The 26,812-nt window shown below is 43.7% G+C and overlaps 1 pseudogene; it reads left to right on the forward strand.

Annotated features, from left to right (window-relative positions):
• The first annotated feature begins 591 nt into the window (after positions 1-591).
• The window catches only part of LOC133076377 (calcium-responsive transactivator-like), a 124,019-nt pseudogene continuing 97,798 nt past the window's right edge, over positions 592-26,812 (forward strand).

Raw genomic sequence — 26,812 nt, forward strand, 5'->3', positions numbered from 1 at the left:
GTGTGCAGCTCTCAGGATGTAAGGTTGAAATAAGGTAGGTTTAATGCAGTAGTTCCTAACCTTTTCACAAACATTACACAGCTCATTTTTCCCTTAAAAGACTTAAAAAAAATTATATATACACACACACACACACACACACACACACATTTTTAGCCGTGCCGCATGGCTTGCGGGATCTTAGTTCCCTGACCAGGGATTGAGACCGTGCACCCTGCAATGGAAGCTCGGAGTCCTAACCACTGGACCAGGGAATGCCCAAGATTTTATTTTTGTTTTGGCTGTTGTAAGGTTCATAGCAATACTGAGCAGAAAGTACAGAAATATCCTATATACTCCCTTCCCCCAGATATCCACAGCCTTCCCACCATCAACACCTCCCACCAGATGGTACACTTGTTACAATCAATGAATCTACATCAACACATCATTACCATCCCAAGTCCATAGTTTACCCAAGGGTTCACTCTTGGTGCTGCACATTCTATGGGTTTTGACAAATGTATGTAAGAGAAATGCATGTGTGCTAAACTGAAAGCAAGGGTCAGAGGGAGAGAGAGATTTGAAGCTATTCCGAGGCTGGCTCTGAAGATGGAGGAGGGGGCCATTCGCCACGGAAGGTAGGTGGCTTCTAGAAGCTGGAAAAGGCAAGGAAATGGATTCTCTCCTCGAATCTCCAAAAGGAACACCGCCCTGTCAACACCTTGATTTTAGCCCAATGAGACCCATATCGGACTTCTGATCTACAGACCTGAAAGAGAACAAAGATGTGTATCGCTTAAAGCCACTAGGTTCATGGTAATTTGTTTCAGCAGCAAGAGGAAATGAATACTGGGAGAAGTACGTACCTCTGGGGATCAGAGTACTCCCAGTTGGTGGAAAGTGAGAACCAACCCAGCGGTGAGAAGCAGGAGTCCTGCTGGTGGGACCTTCAGGGCTCACTTCATTAGCATCAGTACCACTCACTTCAAAACTTGGATTTTTTTGCATTTCAGCAATTCTCAAAATATGGCACCTGCAGCACTGAAATGTTTGTTTTCCTTATGTAAGGGGTTATTTATCGCATTAGCCTGTTGAAGTGATTATTCTCATTCATCAAGCTGAATTTAATTAATTTTCATATTTCAAGGGCTCGATAGCTAACTATATCCACTTGGCCAATCGCTCCATAAAGCAATCTGTGTTTTTCCCTCTTGCACTTGTTTGCATCCTAAAAGGCTATATATACTTCTCGTAAAACTGCTCGGGATGCCAGGCCAGACTGGCAAATTCTCTGGAGGGAAGAGGATCCGCTAGTAGAACGCAGCCCAAGAATGTGTGGCAAACAGATGAACACTAAGAGCGTTGCTTTAGTGGATGGGAGATGGTAGAAGAGAGACAGTGCTTTTCCTTTAGACTCTGTGAGGATCAGGAAGGTGGAGCTGGGCTGCTAGAGCAGAAGCGGCAGCCCCCAGCATCTGCCCGCAGACAACTTCAGAGGCACTTCCCATTCTGCACAGCCTATTCCTCATCTTCCTTGTCTGGGGAAGCTCTCCAAGGGCTTTTTCAGATTTGGCTTCCGGTTGCCTCAGAGGAAGCCCAGGTCTGCGAATGCTTTCATACCCATCCTGGCCATTTCAGATCTCCTGTTCAGGGACACGCTGCCTTCAGAGCCGACTACGTCCTCAGGGCTCCACCTGGGTGTCTGGTGGCCCAGCTTGCAGTGTCATGTTTAATTTTTGTGAGTCAACATGTATAGCAGCACTTATTCCCAGAGAGGCCCGAGGGTGGTGCTAGAAAGTGCTTCAAAAGAAAAGGACAAATTATTGCTGGATTTCTGTGATGCATAATCAAATGGATATCATCGTTCAACTTATTATTACACGTCTATACAACTTATGTGTCTATTTACATATATACACACTAATAGAGATATAGCATTAAGGCGAAATTTCTTTACAGCCCCAGCAAGATTCTGCCATCAACATTCTATGACCTGTAATTAGTGCTCTGATCAATAATGTTATAACCATAAACTAAACATAGCTGTACTCACCCTGCACTTTCAAATATTCACACTCCCCCACCCACCCGGCATATTGACGTAGACACTCCCACGTTGCAAAGCATGTTCACATATGTCATTTCGCTTGATGCTCACAATAGTCTGGTTTTAAAGTGAGGAATCTAGGGCTAGGAGGGTAAGGGATACGCCCAAGGTTACAGAGCTCCCAAATGGTGGGGCTAAAGTCAGCTAATCACATTTGCTCTATCTTCTGTATGACTACACTTTTGGGAACTCAAAAATATTGAGAAGTTGTGATGGTCATAAAAAGAATGATTGTCCTTGATTCTGCATATACCGTGTGCCAGGCCCTGTAGTGGGCACTTCTGTGTACTTCTCACGTAATCTTTCTGCTCACACTTAGAGGTAAGTAGCATAATTCTCACTTTATAGATGAGGAATCTGAGGCTCAGAGAGGTGAACCAACAAGCCCAGGGCCACACAGCCTACATCTGGTAGAGCCAGGTTTGAACTCAGTCCTGACTCCAAAGCCCGTGCTCCTCCCTTTGGCTATGTTACCTATTTTCACTTTAGCATAAATTTAAATCAATGCTTCTCCCTTTTGTGTCAGTATTTGCATTTTGCAATGTCTCTAGTTAAAGAATGAAAGGACCTGTTCCCTGGTTTTTGGTTTTTAATTCCAAGCCTCTGGAAATAGGTGGGAGGGAGAGTCTCTTCCAGGGAGTCAAAGTTCCCTTGACCCTTCTCTGAGTGAGCGCTCTGCAGGATACCTCGGTGACTGCCAGGGCAGGCACACAGTCAGGCTTCCCCACGCTGCCTTCTAAAGGGCTTGTGCTGAGCTGATACACATGTCATTTCCTGCAGGAGTTTCCAAACCTCTTCACCAAGAAGCTACCTCCCAAGAAAAGGCTCTTGTTTGTGTTAAGAAACGACTTTGCTCATGAGGGGAACAGCTCCTGTTCTGCAGGCCCTGATGGCACAGAGAAGGAAGCCTGTGTGCAGCTGCAAAATTTCAGGAACCGAGATACAGGCGGCCACAGGGCGCGAGCTCCGGAGGAGGGTGGGGTCCAGCTTCGGAGCTACCCAGTTGTGACACCCGCCAAGTCGGCTTCATCTCTCCAAGCATCAGTGTCCTTCTTCGTATAATGAAGTTAATTTCCACCTTTCAGGACACCTGTAAGGACTGCAGATAATGTTAATGAAACGCCTAACACAGAACCTGCTGTAGAATAGGTGTTGGGTCAGTGTTAGTTTCCCCTTCCACCTTCCTTCCTCGTGCCCACGTTTAGAGGCGTGCGTTTGTAACAGACACGAGGGTGAAAGTGTGTCGCATGAAGAAGGGCTCTGTCCACTCTGAAGAGTCACTCGGGTCCACCCTGTTCAGATAGTCCACTCAGATGTGTTCTTCAACTTGAGAAGTTATGAAGATGACAAAGGGATTTGGTAAAGATGGCTGAACCTACATGTATTAATGAGAACAATATTCCGAGGCTGCTGTGTGGTGACTCCTACTGGATTCTGGCATCAAATTCCTGTTTGTTCTCACTTAGGACAGGGGAGGTACATCCCGGGGACCCTCTTGTGTCTTAAGGCGGTACATCCCCTTAAGTAGGATTTTCCCTCATTGCCTCCGCTGAAATGTCCACTTCCTGCTTCAGAGCTAGTAGTGCTGACTTCTTAGCCTTTGTTTACACAATTGCTGAAGGTGTCATTTTTAAGTCCTGCATCTTTATCGAATTGATGTCTGCAAAAGCCTTTGCTTCCCTCACCAGTGCTGTGTGAACGCTGGATGTTGCTTCTCAGTCTGGATGGATATGGACCCCATCTGGCTGAACCATGACACTTCCTGAGAGACAGTGTTCAAATAATTCCCGGAAAGCAGCAGCTCATTGGCACGAGTGTTAATCACTTCATATCCAGTTTTCTGTGGTTTCATCAAAGTCTGTATGACTTTGGACTCAAGGTTAAGAAAGAATGAAACATGATAAAGCAACTTGCCCTTTATAATGTCTATCATCAAAACACATAAGTGAGCCAGAGCTATGTCCTGAGCCCTGGCTACGTGCAGAGGACTGTGCTAGGTAAGTTAGTGAATATATGTATGTATGTCGTGGCCCCTGCCCTCAGGGACCCTGTAATAGAGAGCTGGATGCAGACATAACATGCTGAATGAAATGGAGAAAGTAAACGCAGTCAATGTGTGCATTGTGGCCTGTGAGAGAGAAATCAACGTGTGTGCAGGTTCAGGGAAGGTATCTGGAAAATAAGAATTAAGTGATGGGTATTCAAGGATCTACAGTAATTGAGGAGACAGAAAGGTCAACATAGGAAGCATTTTAGGCAGAAGAAACAAAGGCACCAAAGTGGAAATTTGCCAAGGGTGATTAGGGCATTGAGAGTGTACCAGACTATTTGGTCCATTTCTTTTAGAACAGTGGGAATCAAGTTTGTAAAGATAAATTGGGATCAATAAAAGGGAGGTTGAGTTCTAAGTTGAGGAGTTTGGGCTTATTCCTTTTGATAGTGAAGTCACTGAAAATTTTTGAGCAGGCAAATGGCATAGTGAAAGTGGTGTTTTAAGAGTTATATTGATGGTGGTGTTTGGACGGGGTTGTCATTAAGGAGAAAAAGAAGAGATACAAGGTGGGGGAGTAGTTTGGGGACTATTACAAAGAGCTGATATGAAATCAAAAGAACCCAAACTAGGATGACCCCAGAGGGAAAGAATAATAGGCAACAAATAAATTCAAGTTGGAGAGCAAGCAGATAGTGGGCTTAAAGAAACAGCAGGAGAAGCAACGACATCATAGGGTGAAGGTGGAAAATCTGGAGCTTGTTTGTATTGTTGGCTTAAACAAGTTAAATTTGAGGTCTGGTGAGACACCCCAAATGAGAGGTGAAATGGCCAGCAAGATACTGGAGATTCGAGAAAGTGACTGAGAATGAATTCCAGGCTGCAAACATGATTTGGGTGGCATTTGTGTGGAAGGGATAGCTGAAGTTGAGTATACAGTCACTTTATTCTTTTTCAAAATTGTTTTAGCTATTCTAATTCTTTTGTCTTTCCATATCAATTTTAAAATCAACTTGCCTATATCTACAAGAAAAATCTTGCTGGGATTTTGATAGGAATTGCATTAAACCTATAAATCAGTGTGGGGAGAACTGACATTTTTATTATACCAAGTCTTCCAATCCATGAACATGGTATGTCTCTCCATTTATTTAGATCTTCCTTCATTTCTTTCATCAGTATTTTGTAGTTTTCAGTGTAGAAGTCATATACATGTTTAATTTTATTGGAAAAAATCCAATAAAGTAATTTTAAAATTAATGATACAGATGATAAGTACAGAGACACAGGGTTTTGAAATGGAATTAGGTGTCAAAAGCAAATGTTATGTATTTATCTTTTCTCTCCACAGCAGCAAGAAAGAAGGGAAAGAAGTAAGAGCTGCCAAGGGCAAGACGCAACAGCAAACGGCTCCAGGCAGTTAGAGATACCACAGGAGAAGCAAGCCCAGAATGGGGCAAAGCGTCCCTGAGAGGAATGTGCAGAGGTACCCCAGATGGCCTCCACCTACTTCATAGTGTTATCAAGGAGTACCCAGGGCCACCACCAGCTCAGAGTGAGATATGGAGGCCTGGGATCTCACAAGCAGGAGACACATGAGCCCTTTTACTGAGGAAGACCTATACGAGATTCCCAGTTTCCCATCCAACTATGGTAAGGTAGTGTATATGAATTTGAAATTGCTCAATGACCAGGGGACTCAGTCCTAGAAAGTACACTATGGCAACTTGCTCAGATGTCACATCCACTGTGCTAATGTACTCTTCTTAATAGCTCAGTATTTCTTCTTATTGCCAACAGTCGTGGCAGTAAACTCACTCTTAACATTTCCCAACTGCAAAGCCACTAGGACACAGCTTCCAGTTAAGTCTATTGTGGTCCCTACCACAGTGCAGAGGAGCTAACACCAGGAAACGTCATTTTTTCCCTTACACCTTTGCAAAGATAAAAGTAAAACTGACCTCAAGTATTGAGAGTTTTTGCCTTGAAGTCTCATCTCCTCCACGATAAAACACGATAGAATTCAGAAAAACAAAGAAAATGTAAATCCATGAAGAAAATGACAAATCAAATTATATTATACCTGAAAGAAATAGAATTTTGTTTTTAAAGGCAAGTATGATCTTTCTCCAGCAGGATATAATTTTTGGCTCTTTTGTCACAAACAAATCACTAAAAGGAATAGCATTTTATTATTGCACAGAGCAATTCCTGAAGAGAAGGAAATGATGGGTGTGTGGTGTCTTGTCAGGTTTTTCTTCAGGCTTATGGAATATATTGAAAACACCAAGGTAGACATCTATCCAAACTCCACACAGAAACCCACAGATGAATGGAGCAGACTCCAAGACCAAGAAGTGTAAAATAGCACACAATAGAACATTGGTCTCCACGAGCATGTTACAAATTTTAATATAAAGCTATCTAATAGAAATTAGTGACACCTGCTACTCAAGATTACTTGAGAGAGTACAGAACTAATACTAGAAGAGAAAATGGGCACAGTAAGCAGAACAGTCCACAGCTGGGCATTTGGAAGGGGGCCCTAGAGAAAGCTAGAGCATGATTTTGAGGGGTAGGAGGAGTGAGCTGGGAGCCGGTGTGAACAGAGTCTTTCCTGCTGTGATATGGGCTTTCTTGAGCTTGGGGGAGTCACTGTGAGGAATGTCACTCCAGAATGAACATTGTGAACTCCTCAGCTACTCGTTTCTGTAGGCAAATGTTGTCTAAATACGACACGGGGGAATTAAATGATGATTTGATCAGAGTTGGAGGGACCACAGGAAGTAATCAGAAAAGGGAACAGTAGCAAAGGCTCAGTGGTCTCCGTGCTTCCACTGCAGGGGGCACGGGTTCGATCCCTGGTCAGGGAACTAAGATACCGCATGCTGCGAGGCATGGCCCCCACTCCCACCCCCCCAAAAAAAGGCTCAGTAGTGCTTACTCTGGGCCAGGCACTGTTCACAGCACAGTTTACAGATGAAGAAAGTAAGGCTTGAAGAGGTTAAGTAAACTGTCCAAGATTATTCAATGTTCCTAACCACTACACTATGAAAGTGGTTTAACAGGATGCTAAATATGATTCACAAATAGAAAAATTGGTGCCAAGTCCTCCCATTTCATAGCAAGTTGCCATAGCAAATTCCCCTGTTTTGGACTTACAACTATGGCCCCATCACTGCCATTAAGACTGGAAGGTTCCCATTGCTGCTACAAAGACTTAAAGGAAATGCAATCACTGAGAGAGGAATTCTTCATGAGGAGAGAAAGGGCCTGGGAGGGGAGATTTGGTTCAGAGACACAGCAAAATATGGAAAAAACAGGAGGCTGGGATTCAGGAGGCTATTGAACAACCATTTAAACCTGAATCAAAGGGTTAAGTCTGAATGTCTAACAAGAAGGTCCAAAGTGTCACCAAGGTGAAGTGACCCAACTAGGCAGGTAGTAAACAGAAGAGAGACAAATTGACCAGGCAACAGCCCAATCATTGTGTGAAGCCAAATCTGGTTGACTAAATACATTGCATACCTGTAAATTACCTTCTTCATGGTTTACCCATAATTTGGCAATGTGGCTTTGCCCAATAAGCATCCAACTAACAGAGTTGTGCTGAAGACCACTGTGGGGGGTGGGGAGCAGTACCATGGAGAAACAGCTGGAAAGGTGGTCTTCCCAAGGTCTCACCTTTTAGAGAAGAGCCTGTAGTTCTTTCTCACCATCCGTGGAAGGTACTAGCAGCAACAACAGGGAGCCCTCTCTTCCATCCATTCCATCACAGTGGTTTCCTTCTTCTCTGCAGTTATGTTTAATAGGAAAACAAGATTCATCCTCCCAAACTTTGGCTTTGAGGTTGCACCAGGGTGTAACATGGGATCTTGACCACACAACATGGGCCAGTCTTGACCACACAACATGGGCCAGTCCACCAGGTTCACCGTGGCTGACCCTGGAGCTTTATCACAGAGCATCTTTATCAGGCTTCTCAGAGCTTCTGGTGAGGCCCAGGACAGCATTTACACATCCATTTCAGTCCACAAGGGGGAAGAAAAGGCTTTCTTCTTACCTCTCTCTCAGAGCTTTTCCTCTGCAAAGCAGTGTTCCTTTCAGAAAGAGGCTGCCAGCATCCTGCCAGACACAGAAAACAAAAGTCAGCCCCCAAATGAGCCAACTCCTTGGTCCCTCCCTGAAACTCTCTAATTATAAGAGTGTTTTCCCAGTGCTCAGCACATGGGACCTCTGGTCACTCATGTTTGCTGCTTATTTTGTCTGAAACGTCCTCCTGTAATTCCCTCCTTCCTTGTGCCTGCCTAATTCCCATTCATCCAATAGGAATTACCTTGGTCACCTCCTCCAGGAAGTCTATCCTGATTGCCCCCAGGTTATACCACAAGCTACTCATATATATGGCCCCCAGCACCCTGTGCTTACCTCACTATAGCATTTATCAATCTATATCACATTTTCTCTTTTCTCCATGAGGGAACGGTCTGTGTCTGGATCATAGCTGATAACCAATATTCAATAGAATGCACATTTAGAGCCTTGACAAATATTTGCAGGATGAGCTGATGTTGGAACCCGGCAGGTGCAGAGAACTGAAGACATCATTAAGGAGCAGAATGGTCAAGAATGCAGCTACTGGTGCCTGACGGGCCTGTGTTAGTATCCCAGTCCTGCTACTTACTAGGTAAGTGATGTTAGACCTCCCTAAACCTTAACTCCCTCATTTATAAAATAACAACCACAACAATGACAATAAATAATAATAATTAGCTTTGTTTTTATTACAGTACTTACCTCAGGATTGAAATAAGGATTAAGTGAGATGTTCTTAGTGCTTACAACAGAACTCAGCACTTTCTAAAGGCTTGACAAACATTAGCAATACACCCTCCCCTCCCCCAATGCTGGCCTAGTCCTTTCTCTGCCAGTGTGGATTTTGAAGAGAAAAATCATTAATTGTTTAGAAAATCCTGAAATTCATATTTGAAGAAAACAAAATCGGATTGTTTTTCAAAGACAGCCTCCAGTCGGCCAGAAGCCGACTAGTCATCTTTTACAAAGATGAGTAAATATCTTTTGTGCTGTCATCCGGAATGACTCACAGCCACAGAGGGTCTATTTCCAAGGGCGCATTTGAAGTGTTTCTCAAGAGCCATTTTTTTAACTCACAAAACTCACCACTAGGTGGCAGCCGAGCCGCGGACCCTCGGAGAGAAGAGCAGCCTGACCCTTAGAGGGCTTGCAGAGGCCGCGGTGCTTGGAAGCAAATATCTGACTCATCCAGGGAGTGTTAGCCCAGAAAATGACAAGGGCTTCTTTCAACAGCGTGTAAAATATAACGTCCCTGGACCCAAAGTAGTACAACAGACACGGGAAGCTTGAGTGTAATCTCCCCAGAAATAAAAAATTCAGGCAGTTGACCAATGAAGACACAAGAGCATATAAACTATTTCAGACACATGTTATAATACTGATCCCAAGATAATTAAGTGATACTGCAAGCAGCCTCATCTAGTTGTGTGTCTCCCCTGCTTAAAAGCCTACAGTGACCCCATCGGGGTTTCTCAACCAGTGGTGGGGGTGAAGGCGGGAGACCGGCGTCAGGATCTCCAGGGGAGCAGCCCTGGTTTGAGAAAGAATATCCAATATGCCTACTTTTTTCGTAATACAAACACAGGAAGCAAAGCTGGATGGGGTCTATCTAGTGGCTGTATGCAGAAGATAGAGTGAAAAAGCACTGAAAAGGCATGGAATTTTTTAAAAAGGTATCAGAAACGTGGACACAATATTAACAACAATAATGATAATGAACATTTATTAAGTATTTAATATGCACAGTGCTCTCTGCCTTACACGCTTTATTTCGTTTAGTCCTTACAGCCACCCAATTATTAATAGTCCCACTTGACAAAAAGAGGACTAAGGCTCAGAGAGGTTAAATAATTTGTCTCCCAGCACACAGCTAGAAGCCAGAGACAGCATTCAGATCTCAGCGTTCTAACTCCACAGGAAGTCTGAGGTGGCCGGCAGGACTCCTGAATGCTCTGGAAGATTCTCTCCTGCCTCTTCTCCTCCCAGGTACATCCAGACCGCTTGGTGAACAAACTGCCTGGCTGGACATTCCAGGAGCTAAGGTGTCTCCTGAGGTTACACTGAAGGGGGAGGGACTAAAGGATAAACAATTCCATCAAACAGGTGTTGGCCGCTGGCCCTCCATGGCTGAGTACAAACCAAGGCGTTCACTCTTCCAAGATGGAAGCCTCCATATTTAGAACTCTCCAGCCCAAACAGGTTTCAGCTCGTGGTTGTTAAAGTACAGTACTGCTTGCCACGAAAGCTTTGGGAATCCCTCTGGTCTATCTTTCTTCTTTCAAGGGCAGCAGGGCCCCAGCTCACCTTGCTCTCTCACATGCCCAGGTTTTGCTCATGCCCTACCGGCCACCTGTCATCAGCTCAGACGGTGCTTCCTCTGCGGAACCCCAATGGCCACCATCCGTGTTCCATGCGCTCTACGCTCTGCTCCCAGGGGACTCTGTCACAGCTAGCACCGGGACATTTCTCCTACTGCATTTTACCCGTTTGTTTGCCTCCCGCACTGGACGATGAGCTTCCTGAGGGCCCAACTTGCTCATCCTTGGCTGTGCAGTCCAGCCCAGTGCCTGGCACAAAAGAGATGCTCACCATTCCAAATTTTACTGGATGAATGAAATCTTAAATATCCTGTTTGTTCTCAGGATGGAGAGTGGAATACCTTAAAGTTTCCAGCGGTCCCCAACCTTTTCAGCACCCGGGACCAATTTCGTGGAAGACAATTTTTCAGGGAAGTGGGGGAGGGGATGGTGCAGGCGGTCATGCGAGCGATGGGGAGCCGCAGATGAAGCTTCGCTTGCTTGCCCGCTGTTCACCTCCTGCTGTGTGGCCCAGTTCCTAACAGGCCCCGGACGGTAGGGGTCTGCAGTCCCGGGAAGGGGGACGCCTGCCTTAAACCATACAACTGGCCCATATTTAAGAGCTGGAGCGGGCTCTATGCAATCCCGGTTCTTGGCCCCCAGTCTCAGCTACGTTCCAAGCCAGAACGCAAGTCTGGGACGCCCTGGAGATCACTGAAGCTGTTAAAGAGACATTTGCAATGTCCCCCACGGGGCTTCTTCAGGAGCCTGTGGGTACCTGACTGAAGACCCTCGTTTGCAGCAAGGAGTGGGGGGCAGTCCCTCTGGCCCCCATCTTGATGCTCCCTCTGGTTCTCAATGATAGCTGGGGGTTCTTCCAGGGAGGAACCCAGCTGTCAGCAAGTTTGTTTTTCTCACAATTAACTTCAGGCCATTTGTCTTCCTTGAGGCGTGTGGCACTACAGGGCTGGAGCTCTCACCCACTGTCCTAAATCCCTTGCAGATACAGATGTGTGCATTTTTAAACTATAGAGATGCGGTGTCAACGCGCTGCTCACAGTGTCAATTTAGTGCTCTCCACGGGCACAAAAGCACCGCACCGAGCTTGCTGTCTCGCAAGAAATACCTTCTGAAATCACCCTCTCCTGAAAGCTCCATCTCCTGAGTTTAGAGCAAGTTTCTGGCATGCCTCCTATGAGGGCAGAATAAAATGCATATTTCCTGGTCCTGTCTTGCCAAAGATCTCAAAATTATACTGTGAATATTTTACGCTTACGGTAGAGGGACTAATATAACAAACATCTGTCCTCTATCACCCGGCTTTGTCACGTGTTAACATTTTGCTATATTGTTCCCAAATTATTTTTCTTAAGCAGTAAATTACAGATACGGTTGAAGATTCCTTGGGGGCAGGGGCTCCACAATCTCATTCCTCTCTCTCTTCACTATCTTGAATTTTTATGTTTATCATCTTCAATATTTTTAAACATTGACTACATATGCATGAATCCATAAACAAGATTTAGTGCTGTTTTGAACTATTTTAGCAGTATAAAAATGATATACTACGGCACTGATCCTTCTGTAAATTGTTTTCTTCGCTCATAATATTATTTTTGAGATTTTAAAATATTGATACGTGTAGGGCTAGCTCTTTCACTCTAACTACTGAATTGCAAGAATAGATGCTTTATTTTTTCTGTGGTTTGTGAACATTTTTAGTTATTCTCCATTTTTTTTCCTGTAAAAACAATACCGCAGTGAACTGTCTTATACACATCTACTGTGCAATTTGAGAAAATGTCTCAAGAGCAGAATTGGTGGGTTATGGGATTAGATATCTTTAACTTTACTAGATATTGCCAAATTGTTCTCTGAAGTGGTTATATCAATTTATAGGGCCAATAACAATGACAAAGTTTCCATTTTTTCATGTCCATGACTCCTCTATATGGGAAAATTTTCAAATTTACAGAAAAAGTTGCCAAAACTGTGCAATGAACACATGTATATACTTCATTTCAACAATTATTAATATTTTCCTACATTTGCTTTCCCTTTCTCTTGCTTCAAAATTTCTTGGCCTTTTGTTTTCCATATTTCCACATGGATACTTATATTGAAATATGTGTATACATACATAAATATATATATATAATAAATACAAATAAAATTTTAAAAAATATATGTATAGGGGCGTCCCTGGTGGCGCAGTGGTTAAGAATCTGCCTGCCAATGCAGGGGACACGGGTTCAAGCCCTGGTCTGGGAAGATCCCACATGCCGTGGAGCAACTAAGCCCATAAGCCACAACTACTGAGCCCGCGCGCCTAGAGCCCATACTCCACAACAAAAGAAGCCACTGCAATGAGAAGCCCGCGCACCGCACGAAGATCGCTGCAAATAAAAAGAAAATCCGCGTGCAGCAACGAAGACCCAACGCAGCCAAAAATAAATTAATTAATTAATTTTTTAAAAAAAGTATATATCCTAGAACAAGGACATTCTCCTGCATAACATACTGCAATTATTACACTCAGGAAATTAAACACTGATATGATTCTATTACCTATCATATAGTCCAGATTCAAATTTCCCCATTGAACTAATAATACTCTTTATAATTTTTCCTCCAGTCCAGAATCTAATCAGGGATTGAATATCATATTTAATTGTCATGTATCTTTAATCCCCTTTAATCTAGAAAAATTCCCCAGCTTAAAAAATATATATATATTCCATGACATTGACATTTTTTTCTCCTTGCCAATCTTTGATAATGTCAGACTTTTTAATCTTCACCAAACTGATGGGGGTGAAATATCTCATTGTGATTTGAATTTGTTTTTCCTTAATTTCTAGCACAGTTGAGAAAACTTTCATATGCATATTGGCAATTCAAGTATCAAAAAGGTTTTCTCTTTAATATCTTTTGCCTGTTTCAGTACTATGTAGTTTGCATTTTTTAATAGATTTATGAAAGTTCTAGATATATTCTGGAAACCAAATGATTGTCAGTTAAAGGCAGTGTTAGCTACGATGCTTGGCTAGGTTGTTGAACAGAGGTTTTTAATTTTAATATCTGAATATATCAATCTTTCCCTTAATGATTTGTGACTTTGTAAGAAGTCCTTTTCCATCCCAAGTTCATAAGACATTCTCAAAAAGATAATTTTAGATCTTTTATCCACTTGAAATCTATTTTTGTGTGTATGATAGGGATCTAATTTCAACATTTTATGTGTAATGTACTAGTGTTACTTATCAAAGAGTCCATGCTTTCTTCAATGATTCTTAATGACACCTCTGTCATATATCAGATTTCCATATACTAGCATTCTTCTCTTTCCACTCAAGAGTGGAATTGGTGGGTCATAGGTTACAGACACCTTTAACTTTACTAGATATTGCCATATCGTTCTCTAAAATGGTTGTATTGATTTACAGTGCCAATCACAATAACAAAGTTTCCATTTCTTCATGCCCTCACCAACTCTTTTTTGGGAAAAATTCCCTTGGTTTATTTATCTGTCCCTAAGCCAATATCACACTACCTTAGTTCAGATACATCTTTGCAATAAGTGTTGTTATCTGGTGAAAGAGGTCTCTTTCACCTGCTGGTCCCAAGAGGAGGATGAGAGACAGGTGAGGCAGAGCCAAACTTCCTCAGCTGTGCCTTAGCTGACCTCTGTCTCCTACTCACAGACACACACTGGCTAAATAAATGCTTATTGATGAGTGCTACTCAGATTTTGTGGTTGTTTGTCATTTAGCATTAGAAGAATGTTGCAAAGATTAAATGAGCAAGTCCTTTGAAGTGCTTGGTACAAAGTAAGCCCTCTATAAATATAAGCTATAATATTATTCAATTTCAGTTAATGTCAGTGAATTAGCTGACTCACTCAAGTTGGAGACCTGGGGCTCATCAATGATTCCTATACTGTCCCTTCACATGCAGTTACCAAGTCCACTGATTCTACTTCCTTGGTATTTCTCACACTGGTTACTTCTCCCTTTCCTTGCTGCCATGCGCTGGTTCAGGTCCTCATGGCTGCTTATATGGACTACTGGGCTCCCAGTAGCCCCTCTTGTCCTTCCAATTCTTTCTCCATGGTACTGCCAGAATGATATTTCTAAGATAAATTTTAATCGTGACAGTCCTCGGTGCCTTCAGAATAATACACTTACTAGCTGTGTGACTGTGAGTAAGCTACTTCACACCTCATGTCTTTGTTTCCTGATCTGTACAATGGGGATCATTATAGTATCTCTTACAGCTGTTGCAAACATATGATCTAATTCATGTGTAGTGCATGGTGCGTGATAAGCACTCAGAAAATATTAGTTTCTCATTTTCGTTATTTGATACCTGTAATGGTTCTGGGATGCTGGTTTCGTCTCCAGCATCTTCATTACTTTCCTTCTTATTAACAGGATCTTAAGTCTCAGCTATGAGGTTTGGGTTGGATTGACCCCATCCCAACTTTAGAGGTGAGTCCCAATTGACTTAAGCCAATCAGAGTATCCCATCACCTTAAGCCAAGTCAGACCAAAGAAAGCCAAAAAGGTTTAATTCCAGTGGTTCAGTTTGCATTATTGAAAAGTGGACTCTGCTTTCCTGGAGATCCTGGACAAGAATATTTGCAGCCCCAGGAGCTACAGGCTGCCATTGTCGGACCACAGGTAAAAAGCTGGCTTTATGAGGAAGCAACTCTACAGAGGGCAAACTGGAGGCTTGGAATGAAACAAGATTGAGCTGCTGATTCAAGCCTCACCTGAAGCTAGCCCTCTGTCTTGATTTTTCATGAGCCCGTGAGTTTTCTTTATTGTTTAGGCCAATTTTAGATGGGTTTCCTACTACTTGCAACATAGAATCCGACATATGGTGCCTGAAAATGGATTCTTGAGCACTCCCTCATCTTCAGGCCATATTGTTTTAAGTTAAGTGAGGTCCATACTTGCTGTGGTGGATTGAATGGTGGCCCCCCAAAAGAAATGTCCATCTGGAGCCTGTGAATGTGACCTTATTTGGAAAAAGGGTCTTTGCCGATGTAATTAAGTTAAGGACGTCAAAATGAGATATACTGAATTAGCAGGGTGGGTCCTAAATCGAATGACAAGTGTCTTTATAAGAGACAGAAGAGGACACGACACGGACAGAAAAGAGGGGAAGGCCATGTGAAGGCAGAAGCAAATTTTGGAGTTATGCAGCCACAAGCCAATGACTGGAGCTACTAGAAGCTGCAAGAAACAAGGAAGGATTCTCCCCTAGAGTCTTCATCACTAGAGCCTAGGGGCACTTTGATTTCGGGCTTCTAGCCTCCAGAACTATGACAGAATCAATTCCTATTGTTTTAAGCCATCAAGTTTGTGGTAATTTGTTAATTAGGAAACTACTACACTTTAGGTGGGCAATTTGCATATCTAGAACTGCCACAGTGAGGGGACCCTCATCTCCAGGAATTCCTACCCTATATAGGAGAAGTTCCCTGAGTATATTTATTCACATCCTCGTCTTCACTATGGTTCTTCCGACTATATCTATAACACAAGATTACTCTCCATATCCATACCCTGAAATTTTATCTAGGTCTTTTTTCCCCCTTTTCTATCAAAAGTTAAACCAAAGTAGGGTGGCCATATGTGCCACTCTGCCTGGAACTGTTCCAGTTTATACCTCCTGTCAAGTGTTATTAACAGCACCCTTTCACTCTCAAAGTGTCCTAATTTGGTCAGCTAATTCTACAGTCACCCAAGTTTCAATCTGTTAACGAAGTCCGTCAGCCTCTACCAAGCTCATTGTATTTGATACCTGTCATCACCTTCCTACTCACACTTCCTGAGGGAAGATGCCATGCCCAGAGCTCTGGTCCCTTAATGGCCAGCACCACATGTTTCCCCACTCATGATGAACTGGGGTGGTCAGAAGCAAGTGATTTTTGTCATGTGTCTTTAAAAGCTGAGCTGGATATATTAAATTCCTTTCTTAGGGATTTGAGATTGGGAAATGGAGAGACTTGGGTGATGAGGAACATAGCTATAGTGAAAGAGCACGAGGCAGCATTCAAGACTTGAGTAACAATCTGTTTGTCCCCCAAGGAAGGGGATGGAGGGACTGTCAATACACCGCAGGCTTACACATCTGGAGTTGCGCTCTAGGGGGCGCCATTCACACAGAACGCCTGGTGACTGATGCTCCCTGAAGCTGTGCAATGAGGTAGCCTTGATTGTTTTGCTTCCTGGCATTTCTGTTCCAGTTCCGGTTGTTATATATTTCTATCAGTGGTTCTCAAACACTGCTGTGTATTAGAATTACCTGGGGAGTTTAAAAAATCCTGATTCCTAAGTCACACCCCACACTGAATACATGAAAATCACTTGAGTGAGAGCCAGATCTCAGTAGTTTTAAAAACTCCTCAGGTGAGGTGAACGTGTAGCCAAGTTTGAGAATCACTGATAACTCCCTAGTCCCCCTTCTCCGAGGTCATCTGAGTGGTCTCTGTCGCAACCGAAGGATTTGTATGCATCGCTCGTCCCAATCTTTTTAAGGAGCTTTGACACTTCCCTGGTGTTCTGGATAGCAGGATATGGTCTATGACAGTCTTCTTACTGACCAGCTGTCATAATCCTTATCTAGAAAAATCTCGTGCACTTTGCCTGACACTCTAAATAATGAGGTAGTTAAATTGCTTGCTAATTTCATGAGCTGTTTGAAGAGCTCTTCGCATGAAAATGAGAATTATGTAAAACAGAATCTTGTTTTTGTTCATCCCTCCTGCTTCATTCCTCTTGGTGCTTCTGTGAACAGGATGAGTCATCTCTCAGCTACAACTGGACTGGAATTTCTTTTAAAATATACAGCAGACGTTGATTGTGCTTTTTTTTTCTTCCAGTATTTCTTACTGGTTTCAGCCTGTTCATTTTCTATCATGTTTTTGTCCTTCTGCCTGGATATAAACATTCCTGTCTCAGTAGCAGCAGCTGGCAGATGCCAGAGGTTTATACAAGAGTATAGGGACATAAGTTAGGGACATAACTATATTTGGGAATGGCCACTTTGAATGACAAACTGATTCATGCTCTGGAATTTTCTTTATTAAATGGACCTGGAGGAACAGACTTTTCTGTCCACTGGGTGATTTCCTCCTATATTTGCTGGAAGAATCATTGATCATTTGTTACTATTAGCAGCATCCACCCACCCAACACCTGAACACCACTTTTAGAAATGAGATGAAATGATCTGATTCCAGAGAGAAAAATCTCTCATGATCAATAGTGACAGGCAGGACTGCCAGACAGCACCATGGTGATTTACTTAGTTCTCTCCGTGAAAACGTAAAAGAAGAGGACGAGCTAAGCCTTTTCCAGGTAGACGTGAAGGCCTGGGCTCATGTATGGAGCTCCAAGCTCCAGCCTGTGATGGGCATTAATATTTCTTGGCTTTTCTATTGAATGCAATGCCCAGAGATTTGAACAGATGCCAGCCAAAGGAGAGACTGTGAGAATTCTGGGCCAGGCATTCTCTAGAAGAAAGAAAAGTACTCAGCAGTTTTAGAACACTCCATGCTCTTTCTGTCTTTGCTTTTTTAACACCTGTCCTTCTTACCTGCCTGGTGAACTCGTTCTCATGCTTCAAGACCCAGCTAAAGCAGCACCTCTGTGAAGGCCCCTCTTATTTCCTCTGCTGGGACATGTAGATCCTAGCTGTAATATTATTATTGCACTTATTATTCTCTTAAGTTCACTTAGCCATGGCCTTTCTCATTAGTTTAAAAACACTCTGGAAAATTCCCTGGTGGTCCAGTGGTTAGGGCTCCCTGCTTCCATTGCAGGAGGCATGGGTTCGATCCCCGGTCGGGGAACTAAGATCCCGTATGCCGCATGGCGAGGCCAATAAATAAATAAATAAATAAATAAATAAATAAATAAAAACCCTCTGAAGGTGGGACTGGCTCTCTGATGTGTCCCTTTACCCCGCAGCCTATAAAAGTGCCTGCTGTCACAGAGCTGGTACTCGAGAAATAGATGGTGAATTCAGAATACCACTAGAAGGAAGACAAGAATGAACAGTATTTAAGGATGGCTGTGTGCGCAGTACTTCCGTACATCATCTTGTTAAATCTTCTTAACAACGTTATGAGGTAAATACAAATATAAGAAATATTAAGGGTCTTTCACTGCTAATAATGGGCAAGGGTCAGTGGGGCTTCCGACTCCCAATCACATTCTCTCTCCATTCCATGATAGCCTGAGTTACTCAAAAAGCCTCTTTTAAAAAGGAACCAGATATTCCGTCAGATATTCCTTTTCCTTAAACAGAACATGCTAACGAGCACAATTCACTTCATTTGAAAATGGCCATTTTGACGACATTAACTTAATTTTAGTCTCTTACATGCAAAAACGTTGAAAAGCGTAGGTATCTGAAGATACGTGGAGAAGTGGTTCTTTCAGGGAAAATTTAGCATGACTCATGCACATAGTCAGTATATTCAATTAAAAGCATCAAGTGGTCTTATGAGATAGGAGCCCACAGTACTATGGGCTTCTTTCAAAATGTCATTTAGAAATGCAGCACAGAGTGTGTTGGCATCTCTGAAAAGCGGACACAACCTGCAGTAGTAATAAAATGCTCTCAATCCCACAGGACTGCAATAGAATGACCCCATCTATAGATGAGCTTAGAGGGGTGCAGTAGGAATAGTAAGGGCCACCATACGTTACTGACAATATGCCAGAGACTGTGATAAGCATTACAGGCCTCAGCTCATTGATATCCTGCAAGCAGGGTCTTGAAGAGTTTTGTACACCATGTTCATAGCAGCATTATTCACAATAGCTAAAACATGGAAGCAACCCAAGCAATGGAGAAGCAAAATGTGGTATATAAATACAAAGGACTATTATTCATCCTTAAAAAGAAAGGAGGGCTTCCCTGGGGGCTCAGAATGGTTAAGAATCCGCCTGCCAATGCAGGGGACACAGGTTCGAGCCCTGGTCCGGGAAGATCCCACGTGCCGCGGAGCAGCTAAGCCCGTGTGCCACAACTACTGAGCTCACGTGCCACAACTACTGAAGCCCGCGTGCCTAGAGTCCGGGCTCTGCGATAAGAGAAGCCACCGCAATGAGAATCCTGCACACTACAAGGAACAGTAGCCCCCGCTCACCGCAACTAGAGAAAGCCCGCACAGCAACGAAGACCCAACACAGCCAAAAATAAATAAGTAAAATAAATTTATCAAAAAAAAGAAGGAAGGAAATTCTGACACATGCTATAACGTGGGTGAACCTTCAGCACATTATGCTAAGTGAAATAAGTCAGCCAAAAGAAGACAAACACGTATGGTTCCTCTTATATGAGGTATTTAGAATAGTCCAAATCACAGAGATGGAAAGTAGAATGGTGGTTGCCAGGGACTGTGGGGAGTGGGGAGTTAATGTTTAATAGATATGGAGTTCCAGTTTGTGAAGAAGGAAAGAGTGCTGGAGATGGATGGTGGTGATGGGTGTGCACTATGAATGTATTTAATACCGCTGAACAGTACACTTAAAAAGAGTTAAGATGGTAAATTTTATGATATGCATATTTTATCACAATAAAAAAATGGAGAATCAAAACAAAAATAGAGTATATGTATGTATATAGGTATATTTGGAAAAAGGACGGAAAAGGAGAGGGAAGGATGCACAGCAGACTGATAACATTGGTTCCCTCCAGGGTTGGGGTGGGATGGGAACCAGGATAGGGGAGGGGGGGGGCAGATGGAACGTAAGCCTTATTTGTAATGCAAAATGGACGCCTGCTTCCTCCTTTTCTCCCCCTCTGCCTCCTGGTTCATTCCAAACCCCGTTCTACCAGGAGCGCGTCTGACTGGCAGCCTCCAAACCACATCGTGAAGCCTGAGTACTTGGAGGCCTGGGAAATGTCAATTTTAGCTTCCCGCCTTCCCCTGCTGTGATAGAAAAGGGCTGGGCAGCCCGTAGAGCTTATCAATACACACAGTAATATCCCAGGCAACGAAGGCTTCGGCCAATTGCCAAATAAAATCAAGCTAAAGAGAAAAGAATGGAAGTGTGAATCACATGGATTTTTGTATGATTTCTTATTCCACGAAGTCAACTATAGTCTGAAACTGTAATAGTATGAGCACACAAGGGAAAGAAGTGCACACAAACTCTTGACCTCTATGAACCCTGACATTTCTGCCCTCCTCCCAGGGGGGTCCCCCCTCCACCCAACTTCCTGAAAGACCCACTCTCACCTCCTCTTGGGATGTTTTCATTCTCTGTTATGAAGAAAAGCACCACGATGAAATAATTTAGAGAATTATTTAGGAACAAAGATGTTCATCACCAAGTTACTTATCATCATAAAACTGAAAATATTTTATATATTCAAAAACAGAAGAGTAGTTTTATTTATGTATTTACGGACTGAGGAAAAAGTCAAAAGCAACATTTCAAAATGTTACATACAATTATTATGGGTATTTTCTTTTTTTTTTTTTTAGTTTTACTTATTTATTTATTATTATTTTTGGCTGCGTGGTTGGGTCTTCGTTGCTGCATGTGGGCTTTTCTCTAGTTGCGGCGAGCGGAGGCTACTCTTTGTTGCGGTGCACGAGCTTCTCATTGCTGTGGCTTCTCCTGTTGTGGAGCATGGGCTCTAGGCATGCGAGCTTCAGTAGTTGCAACACGCGGCTCAGTAGTTGTGGCACACGGGCTCAGTAGTTGTGGCACATAGGCTTAGTTGCTCCACGGCATGTGGGATGTTCCCGGAGCAGGGATCAAACCTGTGTCCCCTGCATTGGCAGGCGGATTCTTAACCACTGCCCCACCAGGGAAGCCCCATGGGTATTTTCTTTGTAGTTCTTTTTTTATTTTCCAAATTTTCCACAGTGAGTTTGTAATGATAATCAGAAATATAGTCATTTGCATTTTTAAAAAAGAAACACGTATAACCATCCGATCTTCCACCACTATTGCTGCCTGTGGTATGGAGTTTCATCTCTTCATCATGTTCATTTTCCAGACAAGAAGTTATGCTCTGCTCTGCCTGCTTCCATCTCACTTTCCATGTCTGAAATCCTTTTGTTTCTGTTGAGAGCAGCTCCCTTCCCACTCCTCACCCCTGCACCAGGGCTTTTAGGATTTAGGGATGGAGAATTTTCAGGTGCTCAAGGTTAATCCCCCTGGCAAAGGCCATGGATAGGTGGAGGGAGAGACTATTTGGTGCAGAACTAGACCGAGGCACAACCTGAACCCCACAGATGCCCGTGTCACCTCCCCTGTCAGGAGCTGTCCAGTGCCATCCAGTTAAGTTCCCAGTTCCCAGCTTCTGAAGCCACCCAAGTCAGTAAATGGATCAAACAGAAAGTGAGAAAGCGTGAGCTGTGATGACTATGAGAACCCTGCAAGGAAGGACCCCCACAGATCCCCTCTGCTATTGTCATTTAATTACCTACCACAGTCTGGTAATTCCGGCCTCGGCCTCGTTGGCCATCCTTAATTTCACCTTTCAGATCAAAGGTCTAGTCCCTGGCTAGAAATTCTTTATTCCTGTTTTAGATAGTATCTTCATAGCAGGGGAGTAAGCCTCCCACAGGCTGGAGTCAGAAGGCTATGCTGTCACCTGCAGACATCTCCAGGGGCATGAGGAATGTCAGTGATAAGGAATTATTTACTGGGTACCTACAGAATGTAGCGCCCTTTGGGCAGCCCAGCCCTGAAGGAAGAGCAGGAGGACAGGCACTAAGGGGCAAGAGATAGCAGGGTCAGAAATGGGGACACTTGGGGTTAGATCAGAGAACTGGGCTTGCTGACCAGGAGGCATCTGGAAAAAATTGCAAAATGCTTTCAGGGCAGAATGATAAGCCTAGTGACGGGTGGTGCTTCCAGCCTGAACTCCACCCCTTGGGGACCGAGCTCCGCCCCTTGGTGACCGAGCTCCGCCCCTCGGTGACCGAGCTCTGCCCCTTGGCTGCGCAATAGCCCTGGGAGGTGATCAAGACTCCAGCAGCTCAGGCCACCGAGAGGAAGGTGTGGTGAGGAAAGGGACAAGTGACAGACTTTCTGAGGAACTTCTGCTTGTTACTTAGGACAGTTAGGACATCTGAGGGTCACGCAGCTTAACGTCCCCTGCCAGCGAGAGAGGGCTACTGTCTAGTAGCTAGTGAGGCAGGACAAGGGCAGGGACAGCAGGACCCAACACGTATGTGCTGAATCGGGAGGAGACAAACACACCAGCTAAAGAGGGGGCCGCTGCAGAGGTGGAGAAACCGTGGCAGGGTGCCCGTTCTGTCCTTGGACCAACTGAGTTGAAGGTCTCCCTCACCAATTTATCAGGACTGACAGTACAAGGGAAAGCCCCCCCTGAAAGCCAGACTATAAGCTCTGCTAAGTTCCAAGAAAGCACAGACTGGGTGTGTTTTCTTTACCATTCCGTCTGCAGTCCCAAGGCTGTGTCTGAAACATCATAGATGCTCAGAAAATATTTGTTGTCCAGAGGGAGAAACAAACAAAGTGGGAACCTAGAGCCTAGAAAATCTGCACGTGGAGGGTGGACCATTTCGTACTTCTCTCTGTTCACATGACCTGGATTCCAGGCCTTTCTGAGTATGTGACTTTGGACAAGTTACAACTTCTCAGATCTGGTGCTTTGTTTTGGTTTGGTTTCTCATTTGTAAGGTGGAGATAATAATACTTCATAGGGTTCTTGTAAGGGTTAAATGAGGTAACGTATATCAAAGTAATTTGTAAACTGTAAAGTGTTAGATAAATGTTAACGTTTGCTCTTTTGTGAGGATGATATGATGATTGTGAGGCTGGTGATAGCAATGACGGTCATGATGATGGTTTCTTTTGGAAGAGAATGATGTGAAATGGTGAAGTGAGCTTTTGAGTATTTCATACGTGGAACAGGAGTGGATGTATTGATGGAAAGAAAGGTTCACAGGAGCCAGAGACCCCAATGCAGGATTTTGCTCACATGGGCTTGTATAGTCACCCTTTATGTTTGTTAGTTTTGAACCCCAGATTAGGGAAACTCATTTAAGGCAAGGGGTGTCTTTTGCTCCTGCTACTTCTCCATGCCCCTTACATAGTACATTGCTCATAACAAGCAGTAAACATTTGTTGGGAAAAAATAATGAATGAATGATTTGATGAAGGGTGACATAGCTACAGTAGGCAAAGAGAAATGAAAATATTAGCTGGGCAGAGATTGCTCCCTGAAAGTAATTTGCTCAGGCAGAATCAAAACTGATCTTGTCACTTCCTGATTTAAAAACTCCACTGTCTCTTCACTGCTCAAAAAACAAAGTCCAAGAGTATTAGGAGGGCATAGAAGGTCCTTCCGAAACTGGATCCAACCTATCTCTCTAGCCTCATCTTCCTTCCATCACTCCATCTTGCCAAACCCTAATTCCTTCCACAGCTGTCTTGACTCAGCTGACATGCTAACAATGCTGAACTCCTTAGGGTTCCCTGGACATGCCAGATCTTTGCATAGGCTATTTCCTCCCATTGGCAAACTCCTATGCACCCGCGGAGATACAGCTTCAATGCTCTCTGTTTTGGAAAGTGATCCCTGATATCCCAGGCATTTATTCATTCACAGAACTAGTGTTTCCTTAGCACCTGTGTATGAGAGGCCACACAAGATGGCTGTTCTCTTGCTCTCTGTACATCCCCTACTTGACCAGTCTCTGCTTCACCTACACCCTACTCACCTGACCAACCTTCCCTCTAAATCATAGAGCCTAATCAGTAAATGCCTATGTACTTGCCCCCAGCCCCAGCTAGTGATTGTTCTAATCTTTAGATCAGAACTATCTCCACTATGATAGTTTATCAAAGGGGCAGTGAGGCGCACCCCTCTGCTGGTTTCCCTGGCAACCCATGAGCCAACCTGACATCAATTCCCCCTATAACTGGTCATCTCCCTCTTCCCCTGGTAGCGAAGGCCACAGCCATGTCCTGCCCACCGTCTGCCACACGCAGTGGGGTGTCACTCCAGTACCTTGCTTCAGACACGTAAGATCCCCCATGCATTAAACCACTGATGTCTCTGTCACTGACTCTGGGCTCTTTCTTTGGTCTTGTGGTTGGGCAAGCACAGGGATTGCAGGCCTGCAGGGTGCAGCCTAACAACCTGCTGTGAACCAGATATTGTTCTAAGTGCTGGACATAGCAGTGAACACATCAGACCAGGTGTCCGTCCTCATGGAGCATTCATTCAAATAAGAGGGGGGTGGAAATTAAAAACAAAAGAAAGAAAATCAATATATACTATGTTAGCATGTAGCAAAAGTGAGGGGGATGGGGGACTGAGGAAGGGGTTGAGAATTCTATTGTATTTAGGGTGATGTATCAGTCAGGATAGGCTGGGTTATGTTGCAATAACAAACAACCCCCTAAAATCTTAGTTTTATAACAAAGATTTGCTTCTAGCTCATGCTACATGATCACAGAAGGTCAGCTGGGACTTAGCTCCACGTTCCTTACTCTGAAGATAAGCCCAAGCGAACGTTTCTTTTTTCTTTTTTTTTTTTAATTTTTATTTTATATTGGAGCATAGTTGATTAACAATGTTGTGATAGCTTCACATGTACAGCAAAATGATTCAGTTATACATATACATGTATCTATTCCTTTTCAAATTCTTTTCCCATTTAGGTTATTACAGAATATTGAGAAGAGTTCCCAAGCAAACATTTCTGATTGCTCTGACAGAAGCTAGAGAAAAGGAGGGGAAGCACGCACCAACATTAAGGGTTTCACCTGAAAATGGTGCAAGTCCTATCTGCTCACGTTTCATTGGCTCAAATGAGTCACATTGTCACACCTGAGTTAAACAGGACATGGAAGGGCAATCCTACCATCTTCCTAAGAAGACAGAACTGAGCTTGTGTGAACAGCCCTAATGATTGCTACACGTGGTCGAGGAAGGACTCTCTGATGATAAAGGGACACTTAGGCAGAAAACTCAAGAAAGTAAGAGCTAGCTGGTAGATATTCGGGGCGGAGGACTTCATCCTTCTGGGTTCTCAGGCCAAACAGCTTAGAGACATCCTGATGCTTTCGTCTCTTCCTCTCACAGCCCACATCAAATCCATCAGCAAATCCCATTGGCTATACCTTCAAAATACACCCAGATTTGAGTGCCGCTCACTGCCTGCACCTCTGGTTCAAGCCTCATCATCTCTCCTCTGGATTACTGCAGTAGCATCCTAATTGTTCTCGCTGCTTCTGCCTATGGCCCCTGCAGTCTGTTCTCCCCACAGTAACCAGAGGGACCCTTTGCAAATTTAAGTCAGAGCATGACACTCCTCTGCCCAAACACTTGTATGGCTTCCCATCTTTCTTGGAGTAAAAGCCACATAGTCCTTACAGAGCCTCACGCCATCCACACCCCACCCACCCAGTCTCACCCTGCATGCTCTCTGCTGTCATCCACAGCTCTCCCTCTCACTCACTTTGCTTCTGTGATTTATCATCCAATTTGGTCAATAAGGATTTGAGTGCCTACTCTGTTTTAGGCACCAAAATATAAGCCGGAAAACATAGTTAAAAACAGAAGCCTACACTGTACTATAATCAGTCTGTTTTCCTGTATCTCTCCCCTACTACACTAGTACCTCTGTTTTCATGTTATTCATCTGTGTATCTATATGCCCAGCACTATGCTTGGCATGGCTTTGTAAGTGATTGATACATATTTGAGCAGAGGATGGACAGATAAATTAGATAGATAGACAGACAGACTGACTTCACCTTTATTGGAATTATGGCATGTGCTGTGGATTCTCTGAGGTGGAATACACCAGCCTCTAACAGCTGAGGCCATTTGCAAGGAAAGCCTAACAGCAGAGGGCCCTATCTGAATTTGATCGGCATTTTCAGGGAGACTATAAAAATGAACAGACTTTCGTGTATGAAAAAAAAATAGATTCCAGATCTGAAATGATTTAGTCTTGCTAGATGAGTCAACCCTAGGAAAGAAACACGGGTTCAAGTGGTCAACCACAGTCCATTTACACACCCCTTGGTTTGACTTGAACTTTGAGGAAAGAAGATGGGTTGATGAGGTCAGAAATAAAAGTAACATATGACCTGTAATATTGGAGGAGAGTGTACGAGGGCCCATCAAAACTCTATTGATTCATTTATTTTTTATTTTTTAAAGATTTATTTATTCATTTTTGGCTGCATCAGGTCTTAGTTGCAGCATGCGGGATCTTTGTTGAGGCATGCAGGATCTTTCGTTGCGGCACATGGGCTCTTCATTGCGGCATGCGGGCTTCTCTCTAGTTGTGGCACCCGGGTTCCAGAGCGCATG

Source organism: Eubalaena glacialis, chromosome 16, assembly GCF_028564815.1.
Source record: "Eubalaena glacialis isolate mEubGla1 chromosome 16, mEubGla1.1.hap2.+ XY, whole genome shotgun sequence".
NCBI lineage: Eukaryota > Metazoa > Chordata > Mammalia > Artiodactyla > Balaenidae > Eubalaena > Eubalaena glacialis.